At 34.7% G+C, this 12,799-nt stretch overlaps 1 pseudogene; it reads right to left on the reverse strand.

The window, feature by feature from the left end:
* Positions 1-6,414: 6,414 nt before the first annotated feature.
* On the reverse strand, positions 6,415-12,054 carry LOC149943497 (dermonecrotic toxin LspiSicTox-betaIE1ii pseudogene; annotated as a pseudogene).
* Positions 12,055-12,799: the final 745 nt, after the last annotated feature.

Here is a 12,799-nt window from a genome sequence, read left to right on the forward strand (position 1 = left end):
ACGCTTGGTTTTTATACAAATTAATTTAAATGAACGTGTTCGCGTTCCGCCACCTTATTTCCAAAACCAGGTAACTCGAATAATTCTTTTCCGATAACATTCCTCTTGGGTTTATTAAGTTAATTAAGTGGGATTGTGTGTACTCAAATGTCCGTGACATCTTGTTAGTAATGTTTTAGGCCTAACATAAAATATCAGTTCAAAATGAACCGAATGGATGTTCCTGTTGATAATTTCAATAAATAAACGATTTTATTCGTGAGATAATTACCTTTACTTCAGTATCTTGGTCAAGTTGGCTGAGCTGCTTTTCTAAAGACCTAGGCTTAATAAGTGACGAACGGGAGCGGAATAGATCGAGGGAAGGCGTTTTCTGATTGGCTGAAGCTTTTTATCGCCAAGGTGTGGACGTCAAAAAATAGAACATTCGCTAGATACCGCGGAGACGCGACTTTAGCGGCGAATTTGAAAAAATTATCATTCCCGGAATAGGCGAATAAAACGTTTTAAGGTAAAAAGAGTACACTTTTAGTCCTAGACAGTCGAAAAGAAACCACCTAATGTATTTTTCTTTAAGCGCGTAAAAACGTTTGATTTCAACTAGAGCGGGTGATGTACAAACGTTTTAACGCGCGTAAAGAAAAATACATTATGACGCTCGCTAGTGGAAACCAAGCAATACGGTTTTTATCCCCTTGACGTTCGACTTCGTACAAACCAAACTTACCTATTATAATTCCTAGTGGAAAGTATAATTTCCAGCGTAGGCCATTATTTCTCCAGTAGTATTTAAAATTGAGACAGCTCTAAATATAAGTTGGCTACCAACGTCCTGTTGGAATAGGTTTCTCTCATCTGACTCAGTGTATGTTCGTAATGGTAGCTTATTGGAAGCTCTCACATTCGCGGCGGTCTGTTGTGAAAATCCGCACTATACGGTCTACCTTAGTGAAAAATTACTTCATATTACGAAGTTTTTGAAACTTTGTTTAGGCCACTCTATTGCTCGTAAAAGTTAGGCTCCAGTCGGTATTTCTACGTTGGCGGAGTGGATTCTGGTTTTAATCCTCAGGGCGTTTCTTTCGCGAGAAAAGTTGAAAGGAGGCGAGAGAATATGTTGGCGGGGTGGGATGCTGGTCTATCCGCTTTATTAATGTAACGTGACTGTGGCTAGCCTTTTTGGGCAGTGCTGTATATAAGCTTGCTCTTCCGTTTCACGCCTGGCTGGACAGGCAGATTGGAGGACGAAAAACTTTGGTCGGCTGGAAGCCGTTCTTGGCCCGTGGAAGACCAAAAGAGAAATGACGACCTGTCCCCTTTCATAAGAATATCCGATTTAAGACCATGTAATGTTTTCCTTATAGTTTTTCAAGAACACCACCAGATCACGAAACTTATTTTTGGGCCAGTTTAATAATGTGACATTTAATTTTGACCACGATAATAATAATTTGTCACAAGAAAATTTTAATTTTTGGAAGCTTATAATTATTGTAGGTTTTATAAGTTTTAAAAAGATTGGTTTATAATTATCATGTTTGGCTTGGTGCCCACTGGCTCTCCGTTTCGTCTCCGTCCTGCCTTCCACAAAGCATTGTCTCCGTTACGAAACAAAGGCTTGTGAAAGGTATAGGACGGAGACGTTACGAAGAGTAGTGAGCGCCTGGCCTTAGCCGTAGAGGCGGTAGTCATGGAATGTCAAATTAAAATTTTTATTTAAGAAACTCGGGTTATTTTTAGCTGATTATTTAATGAAATATAATATACAAGTTAAGGCCGCGCCAAAAAAACGTGCAGGAAAAACTTGTAGGAGTAGACAAGTAGCTTTATTCGGTACAATCTAACACTCCTAAAAGTTTTCAAGGGATGGCTTCACCCATGTACACTCTTAAAAAGGTTGGGTTGTTTTCAACCGAAAATGGGTTAAATTTCAGCCCAAACCTGGGTCCGTATTTACCCAGCCCAAAATTTTGGTTGTTTAGACTCAGAGATGGGCAAAAAATCATTTGGCGAATAACGAATAAATTACTAAATAACAAAATATCTGATCATATTTATTCGTCGATTGACAGGGCTAAATATTTTAGGTATAGTTATTTGGCAATTAAACAAATATTTGGTCGTGGTCTTATTTGGTAAATAATTTAAAAAATAATATTTTCGACTATTATCTGGAAAATAATATTTTACGAATATTTCATGAACATTCATTTGGTAAATTGTTTTTTTACAAAATATTTTCAGTCATTTATTTCGCGGAATAAAAAAAATTTAAATATTTTCTTTAATTTAAATAACGAATAAGGATTAAGGAGACCTTTGTTCTTTTTGTTTTAGTTAATCGAGTAAACGCAAGGTTCATAATAAAATGCTTATCGCACTATATGGAGTAAACTGTTGCGGGATATTTGACTTCTTGATAATGGCAACATTTAACGCTACTGCCACCGACAAAGCACCTCCAGTTAGAAGCTTTGGACGCAGTGGCGTAATGACAAATTTCGAGCCCCCCGCAGGATATCAAAAGGCCCCTTTATAAAAAAAAATGTATTTGTTATAAGGTATTAGTAGTGTCGTAGTAAAGGAAATGCAATATATAATATGTATATTTAAATTAAAAACCGCGAATTTCATTTATTAAAATTTGATATTTTTTTACGATTTCTACCGTCGGATATTGAGTGAGATTGAATTTTAGTATTGTTTAAAGCCTGTCTTTTGTTCGTCCCGTAACCGATTTTTCTCCATTTTTACAAGATTTTCTTGTAAAAATACTTAAAACGAAAGGGCCCCCTAGTTTGTGAAAATGAAAAGCCCCCCCCCCCGTTCTCGGGGTCTGCAGGTCCTTAGTTACGCCACTGTTTGGACGATGCTACGTAAATTATGCGATCGGCAGTATTAGATTAATGTTTTTATTAACCAAATTCACGTATCTTCGTAAGGTTTGTGTATATAGTAAAGGTAAATGATGCTTTCAAGTAAAAATTAGTAGCATTAATTAAATAATTAATAGCTACAGTGGTGTAGCTATAGGGCCGGTGCTAGAACAGGCGAGCGTCTAGGGCCTCGCACTTAGCGACACGTTTTGTGGTCCCCACACCTAAGGGCACTTTTAGGGGTCCCCTTACTTAGCGGCACTTATTGAGGTCCGGCACTTTTTGGGGTTCCCGTACTTTGCGGCACTTATTCGGGCCCCTCATTTATTCCTTCGCAAAACATGTGTGTTGTGAGAAGGGGCCTCGCTCACATGTCGCTGCCTCCCCTCCGACAGGTCTGCTGTGCCTTCGCTGTGCCATTAAATAGTGACCACCATTGCTGGGTAATATTGATACTCTTTGTTAAAATAAAAATAGTGTCGAAAATTGTATTTCGTCTCTGACACCAGAATTAATTTGTCTTTGGAATTTGTATTGCATTTTCTTACAAATTGGACATGTATTCAGTTATTTTCCTTGAGTCTAGCCCTCTCAAATAATTCGTTATCTACTAAATAAAAAATAAACGGAAGCTATTTTTGACGATCTATTTGTAAACTACGCCAACCCGAAATATCTGATGACAAAATATTTCAGTCTTCTTATTTGCAAAATACATTTATTTCAAATGATTTAATAAAACAGATATTTGACCTTTTTATTTATAAACTTATTTTATTAAAAAATATTTTTCTACATTTATTTAAAATATTTTTCTCTAAATAAATTAATTGTAACCTTATTTATAAATAACAACTGACACGAAAAAAATTTATTCGTTATTCGTCAAATGATTTTTTGCCCATCTCTGTTTAGACTCAACCCATTAAAGGTTAAAAATTAAACTTGATTTTGGGTTGAAATCTACCCCGCCTTGGGTTGATATCTACCCCTCCTTGGGTTGAATTTTAATCGCGTGATTTGCCGTGCAGCTAGGTAGGTAAATTTTAGACCTGAAAATTTTCGTGTAACTATATAAGACCAAATTAATGTCCCTCTTAGATATGAATCATTTAAAGGATCTATGGAGAAATTACAGGAATAAAATTTCAACGGAGGCCACACGTGGATTAATATTCCTCAAGATAATTACTGTCTTGAGCTTTCGACCCGCAGGTCTTTGTTAAACTAAACTGAAAGAAACCAATTTTCTTATATGTATCGTTTCGTAAAAAACCTACAAAGTTATCAATTGTTAAAAATAAAAATACATTTTTTTCACGATTGATAACTTTTTAGGTTTTTTACGATACGATTTATACAAGAAAATTGGTTTCGTTCAAGTTAGTTAGACAAAGACCCGCGGTTCGAAAACTCAAGACAGTTTTTGCCTTGATAAATAATAATCCATGTGTGTCCTCCATTTAACTTTTACTCCTACAATTTCTCCATGAAAAAACCTTCATATCTAAGAGGGTCGTTTAATTTTTCGTATACAGGGTTTCATCATTGAATCGGCCCAGGAATTTTTCTCAAAATCTATACTTTCTAGAAATTTGAAATATTCAGTATGTACGCTCTCGGGGGAGATCGTTATTTTTTTGTAAATTTCAGAAATATCATGAAATTTTTCACGACTTTAGAAGTGTTAGGTTTTGAACGCTACGTGGTAGTACCAGCGTGTTTGTTTTTCATGACCAATTACTTCAGTGACGAAATGTCCGATTTCCACCAGACTAATTCCATTTAAGGTTTTCGAGTATGCTCTACAACTTGCTTTTTGAAACTTTTCGTCTACCACGTAGCGTTCAAAAACTAACATTTCTAAAACCGTGAAACATTTCACGTTTTTTCTGAAATTTACAAATAATAACGATCTCCCCCGAGAGAGTAAATACTGAAAATTTCTATATGTCCGTTTCGTTGTATTATTTTTAATTATTAAAGTAACAAAATATTTACTTTTCAACAAAGATGAGAATCGGTAGGAATAAGCTAACCATTGTTGAAAATTTTGAAACCAAATGAGATTTGAAAAGATTCTATATGGATTTCAACCCAAATTATTAACCTAATTTTGGTTTAATAAAACAACCCATAAAAAATTAACAAATTTTAAACAATTAACTAATGTTGGGTTGTTATTAACCCAAATTTGGGTTGCAGTGAGACAACCCAATTTTTTTAACTCTTCATTTTTAAGAGTGTAATATCATGGCTAATTTTAAGCCTATCAAGCTCCGTGTGATTTGTTTTAATAAATGTAATTAATTATCTATTAACATAAAAATAATAGATCAAAACTTTCTTTAAGCACTAGAAGGTACAATACTCTAGAAGTTAAAATTTGTATTACAAGTGTAAATATACCCAATATGAGCGTGGAACTGTGACTAGAACTAAAGGATCCAAACGTCGTAGTACGTCTCTTACCTGTAAGTACAGTGCTTTTGATTTAACTCGCCGTTTTGAGCCCAAAAGACGAATATTACATATTGGGGGTATTGACTTTTTGCTCTCCGAGCTCAATACTGGCACGCTTTCCATCCTTGACTCTAAAAGTTTTGCATCTTCAGCCGCGTTGAAAAGTTTAGTTTACTTGCTTTTGTCAAAAGTCTTGAGATTGGAATTTGTGCTCGAATCGATCCTAAGCCGATCTTCCCTCGGGTCTTTTCTAATGGAACTATTATCCACGCTTGTTTCCACCACGAGGCAGTTCCTTCTATGTTGGAGAAGCCATTGTTGTCTATGTACGAACGTGGTTCCATTTCTTTGGGCCAATGCCTCTACTTCCTAGTCGGACCAATAGTATCTTCTTTCCTTTCTCTTCATTCAAGAAAACGTACTTACCAAAGTCAGAATCAAGAACACTCCTATCTTTTCGACATCTATGGTCTGCTTTAAAGGACGAAGGATTCCACTCTTATTTTGCTTCTGTTGGGAATCTGAGAAAATGGGAAATATCTCGAGGCAGATTTCTTTGTGTCAAGTACATTCTATGTTAGTGTACCTGAGCCAAAGATTTTTGTTTCAATTTCATTTTTTTACGAGTTTGCACTCCTCGAAAGGTGGATCTTTTCAAACAGAAACTCTACAAATGAGTGACTGCTGACTCGCTGTACGCCATTTTGCGTTACAAAAAAGGATTATATTTATTGTGGGGAAACTCACCCGAAAAGTGCAACTCGGTTACTTTTATCGTACTTTTGGACAGTCTTACTGGTCCTGGTAACTCTATCAATGCCTTACCAAAGCACCGAATAAGTCTGCTCAGCACTCAAGATATTAAATAATACATTCAATAGAAAATTTAATTAGATAGTTAACAAAAATATTTTAAAAAACGAAAATATTTTCATTAAATATGATTTGAATGAATAAATATTCTTAATTTCAAACATTTTGACTTCATATTGCGTATTTTATTTTTTGAAAATTCAAAGCATTTACCAAAAGGAAATTGAATAAGCGCTGCTAATTCAGCAATTAAACCTTATCATTATTCGATTGGCTGCGGTAACGGTTTGAAAAATATTTCCTCGGGCACTTCGTTTCCGTCAACATTAAACATAAGCTTTGGAATCAATATTTTGGCGTAACTCTTGGGTTCCGCTTTGACAGTTTGGAAAGGACTGTCGCCATACGTCGCCAGTCTGAATCTTTTTGAAATACCATTCTCAGAGAGGAGATCTCTCATTCTGGCCGGGTGGTTGGTCAGGATTCCATCCACATTCAAGTCCAAGGTGTACCTCATCGTGGACTTCTTATCAACCGTCCAGTAGTAAACTTTGTTCATGTACGGATATCCGTTCGAATCTCGCAATTGTACCGCTTGAATCAGTCGAGAGGAACTTCTGGGCAAACAGTTCGTGATACCGTCTCCTTGCCAAACATTTGCCGAGGCGTTGCTTTTGCCCCATTTGTCTTTAATGGTACCCAAAGGCTCGTAACTATACACTTCGTAACCTGGAAAATGTTTATTTAATATCATATTAAAAGAGATTTCGTTCAATTTAACAATTACACTTTATTGAAAGAAAGTGGCGGCGCTAGGAATTTCAAAAATTTAAAAATTTTCTCGTAAAATTTAAAAATTTTAAAAATTTTAAATTTAAAAATTTTAAAATTTTAAAATTTAATTACAAAAATTAATTTTAATTTAATTTAATTTAATTTAATTTTAATTTAAAAAATTTAAATTTTAAATTTTTAATAAATTTTTAAATTTTAAATTTTTAATAAATTTTTAAATTTTAAATTTTAAATTTTTAATAAATTTTTAAATTTTAAATTTTTAATAAATTTTTAAATTTTAAATTTAAAATTTTTTAAATTTTACCAAAATCGGTACGAGCTATTAGTAAGTTTTTAAATTTCTTCAAATTTGTTTAGGGTTTAGCTTTATTATCCCTTTTCATTATGGACTTATCTACTTATTCGCCAATTTTATCATCCTATAAAATGGCTTTGATTCGGGACCCACCAATTAACTTGAAGCCCCAAGTAAAATGAAAAGTGGGCAATAGCCCTTAGACTACCCACACTCTAAAAAAGGTTGGGTCAAATTTGACCCAAATTGAATCATATTTAACCCAGAATCTAGGTCCGTATTGCTCCAGTCAAAACATTTTGGGCAAAAGTCATAACAACCCAATGTGGGTCAAATAATAACCCATCCTTAGGTCAAACAGAAAAAACCCAAGAATTGGGTCAAACAGAAATAACTAAAGAATTTTGTTCTACAAAATAACCCAAGAATTTTTTCTTAAATAGAGCTAATACCCAAGGCACCACCTTCGACCACATAAGCAATGTTGCTTGTGCGTGATCAAGTAACAGGTGGCCCGGTTACAATGCGTAGGAGGGTGGTGGCAAGCCCTTCATGCCACGCGAGCCAACAGCTCCCTACACTAACTATTACCGTTAACCTCAGCAAGAAGATCTCGGTGGAAAACCCCTTTAACCAGTGGGGAGAGAACTTACAAACTCTACGCAGAAGGAGTGGTTCTGGATCTTCACCCAGTGCCACTAGCTGGGATCGAACCCGGCTCCTCTTGCTGCGAGGCTAAAGTGCTAACCACTCAGCCATCCCACCAAGAATTGGGTCAAACAGAAATAACCCAAAAAAATGAGTCATACAATATTGTATGACTCTTTTTAAAAAACTGAAGGATTTTAAGGGTCCCCCCTGTGAAACCTTTTAAAAAATGAAATGTTTTTAAAATTTCAAAAACGTAAAAAAAAATTAAATTGGTTTTAAAAATTTAATTTAATCAAGTTTAAATGCAATTTGGTCAATTGGGGGACCCTTAAAATCCTTCAGATTCCCATTTTATTTTCAATAGAAATAATTCCAAATCATGTCGTCAAAAACGTTTTCGGTTGCCATGGCAAAACGAAAGCCCGTCGCAACTTTTCCCTTGCAGGTGTTTTAAGGTACATGGAGGTGTACACTATACCCGAGTTTGAACCAAATCGGTCGTCTCTTTGTAAGTGTATGAACCAAACTATTTTTTAAATTGTCTAAAATTGTTAAATTTAAAGGAATAATCATTAATGTTTATGTTAAATAGGGGGAGTGAAGAAAAACGGGAGTTAAATCATTTATACATAAATGTAGATCACCAGATGGCGCGTTCTAGTGAGCATGTTAGCCAGAGACCGTATGTTATTTTTTTACCTACACCCCTCTCTGTCTGAAAACCATGCGTTGATAGTTACATTAATTTATGTTCCCTAATACTTTGTTATACTGTTTTAAGTTGATTAATAAATCGTTCTAGTCATGTTATTAAAACTTCATTGTGTGGTTAATTAACTAATTGCCCCTTACCCACTTCAAAAAGAAATGTCAAAGTGAAGAAAATATATTTAACAGTCAAGAAGACTCGAGATATTTGACTAGCTACTAGTTGATTTATGTTTTCGTAAAATGTTTGAAATAGAAGGAGTCTTATAAGTTTGAGCGGGAGATATTATCAAATGATATTTACTGAATTTGAAGTGGAAGAAGCTGTAGCAGACGATCAATTTTATGTCACTCAAATTTTGGGTAATACTTACCCAAGCTGGGCTAGGCATGTTTTTTCCATATTGACCCAAATGCACAGGGTGAAATACAACTAACCAAATTAGTGATAATAAACCAAATGTATCACAACTTACCAAATTTGGGTCAAAAACGTTTTTACCCAAAATCTTTTACCCAAACTTTTCTACCCGACCTTTTTTAGAACTTAGCTCGGATTCTGTTGAAACCTAGAAGTTTGGCTAGACGTCTAACATGTTCAAACCTACTTAAGGGCCAACAGAAATGGCGTGAAGGGAACTAACAGGTCATTTCTGTCATTATTTTATCTAAGAGGATGTTAGTATGGATAGGAAATGTTGGGTACTATCTACTATAGCAACAAATGACCCTTGGATTTTGCATCACTATATCTTTAAGAATTTTTAACACTAAAAAAATTTACAGTTTTAGCGCCCATGAAAATTGTGAAGTTAAAACGAATCGGGAAAGCCTTGAAGTTGTTTCGCTTCTAATAACTGTTATTCAAATATCTTTTGGAACGGCTAAAACAATCGTTACTTGTCGCTAAAGTAAGCGTTGTAAATTTTCGATAGGAGCCAAAACAGTTTGCCGCAAATATTCAACTGATATTTCAAAGTTTAACCCGATTTAAAAGGCATTAAAAGTCGCTAGATGACTTGGGCCTGGGGTGTTGCCTTGGGTATTAGCTTAGCTGATTATTAGTATTATTAAATTTTGTTCATTGCTCCTTACAAGCAACCTCTTGTGAAATTTATCCGCCATTGGTATGAGTGTAAAGTTTGTCGTTAATTAGTCTGATAGGTTCCAAGATCCGCGATGAGTTACACAGATGTAAATACAGGACAATATTTACATTTTTCATCGGTAGATGGAGTTATAGACGCGGTAAATTTATACCCGTGATGATGGAATGCCTCCGCGTTTTGGCCACAAATTCACGACTATTGGAATCTACATCGAAGCGGCTTGTTTGACATCTTATGACTTTTATTAGATACTTTTTGTAATAGTCATAATTTTGAATATTACTGGCATGTTAATTAACGATTTACGATAATAACTTTAGTATGAAACTGAAATAAAGATAATCTATTTATGCTGATTGATAAATGTGGATGTTTGATGAAATAGCATAATGTATCTTACCAATATTTCGTGTCAAATGTCCCAATCCTGCTTTTTCGAAGGTGCTTCGAACAACCGGTATCAAATCAACATCTTCAGAGGTAGGCAAGTTCAGCAGAAATCTCAACGTCGGATTTCTCGTACCTATGAAAACCCTGAAAATCTTATATATTTCACGTGTTACGTTTCAAAATGAAAATATGTTTTTACCATTTTTAAAAAAGTGATCAATAAGATTTTCTGAAAGTAATCTAAGCGCAGTTTCTTTCACGGACCTTGAGAAGCTGGAAATTTTTAAGTCCAAAAATTGCAGGTTATACATTGGCCTGTAAGACAGTGTACCTGTAATATGACATTTCATTAAGCACCGTATGAAGATTTTACATGCCAAATACATTAGTAGGCATCTCTACTATTAGTTTTACAACTTTAAATGGTAAGCTAATTTCAAATTCCGGCCTCTAACTAGCGCTAACTACGTTAGTAGACGATTTTCCCATGTACAATATATTATCTTGAATATTGGTCTTTGAGGAAATATTTCGCTAGACCCGTATTGATTTTCTTTACGACCTCAAGTAACGTACGGGGTGACATCTCTGAAAATTTTTTCTTTCTGTATACATTTTATTTATAAATTTAAATCCCTAAGATTTATCATAAAATAATATATTTATGTGAATCGAGATAACTTATGAGTTAATTACGCTAAATCTTTATTGATTCGAAAATTCGCGTCAATATATTCGCGAACTTGATAATAAAAATTATCTGGCACCATTTAAGTGCCCGTTATTTATTATTACTAGCAGCACTATTTTTAAATAAGAACACACTCACCGCTACGATGATCTCGCAAATTAGGGATATTAAATTGGAGCTCACAAAGGAAATGCTAGTCTTGGGTCATTTATTATTTTAAAACAAGATTGACCATTTTCTTTTTATCGTAGAAGAGGATGTCATTAAAATTAAGAGGGTCAAGGTAGTTATGTCACTATGTTACTGTTAGGAGTGAATTCTTAGACATTTCAACTTTGAAATATGCGCCATTAGAGATGGTAGCGACATCTGTTTACCGATGTATAAAAGTACCTTGGTTGAGATATATTTTGTAACTTTGTCATGTAATATTCTTTTGTATCAATAAACCCATTTGTATGTTTAACCTTAAACGTCGAAATGATTATAAGCGCACCAAATATAACAGTTACTTTAAATTTGAAATTCAAGTTTAATATTTTTAATAAAATAATATTGTTACTGCCATTTTAAAGTTTATAGTTGCGTCAGACAACTTTAATCTAATATTACTTCAGAAATATCACTTTATTAAGTAAACTTTATTTAGGTCAAATACAGTGGCGTAGCCAGGATTTGAAAAAAAGTAAAAAAATAAAAATATTTGTACGTACGACCATACGTTTCGGGGGGGGGCATGTGCCCCCTGTGCCCCCACCCTGGCTACGCCACTGGTCAAATAATACCTGACATTGGTAAAGGTCGCGGGTAGCTAACCCAAAAGTTTAGTAACTGCAGTTGCCTATTTATTAATTAAATATATAGACCCATGAGGAAAGTGGGGTCAAAAATTATCATATTTAGCTAGCAGCTCTGCACTTGGACGGACATTTCCTCATCTTTCTTGTCACTATCCTCAGACTCACTTTCTCATCTGTGAGCATCTTCTGACTATTATGTTGGCTGAAAAAATATTACTTGATCCAACATAGGAAAAAATATCGTGTAAATTTTTGCAATATTACCTGGTGTGCTGATTTCACTGATGTAGTTCAAGAAAGTGGTAAAATATTCCCATCTCAAACAGTCTCTAAAACAATCACAGGGCACTCCGTGATAGGTGTACATTGGTTCACCTCGTTTGTTGAAAGATATGTCCGATTCCAAGCCATTTGCTCCGTCGTCCAAAAAACTGTCCACCTGCTTTACCGAGTTAACCATGTGTCCCAAATTCCATATTGGTCTTTGTAAACACAGCACTGCCTGGAAGTTCAAGTTTAAGGATAAAAGGATAAAAATAGCAGATTTCAAGCTACTTCTGTTGAATCTCTGCTTTGCTCTAATCATTATAACCAACTAAACTGGCTACACTTAATATTACAAACATCGATCACCTTTTCTAATAGGCGCATTTTTGCGAAATTGAACTTTGTTCTTATCCGAAATATGTGGTACCTCTAAGGCCACTACATATTTCTATTTGCCGCTAGTTGATTTTAAAATTGTTACCTAACGTGTTGGTTATTTAAACGCATCCACTTTCTAGGAAGTTCCATTATACCAAAACGTAAGTAACTTTATGGTTGGTCGATTTCCCTCGCATTCACCCAGGAAGTTCATTGTTGTCAACGACTACCTAACCTTTTCTGCTCCTAATAATAAATGCTTTTTCGAAAATTGTGCACTTTTAAAATCTGGTTGTACGTGTATATTGTTTAAAATGGAAGAACCACTATACAGCGTTTCTGTTATAATAATTAGTACGAAAAATGTTAAGAGAATAAACGTCTCACACTTGTTTAGCCAAAATTGTTTATACTGAATGTTGTTTTTATTCTTTGCTTGGTCGCGTTATTTCAGTTACCTACTGCGGTTTTCTTCGTGTGTACTAAATATTATTTGAGTCAGGGGTACCTAAATGGTAGATCTTTATCTAATTCAAAACTACTCACTACCGAAATCTATC

This window comes from Leiobunum rupestre, chromosome 5 (assembly GCF_980474605.1).
Source record: "Leiobunum rupestre chromosome 5, qqLeiRupe1.1.hap1, whole genome shotgun sequence".
Lineage (NCBI taxonomy): Eukaryota > Metazoa > Arthropoda > Arachnida > Opiliones > Sclerosomatidae > Leiobunum > Leiobunum rupestre.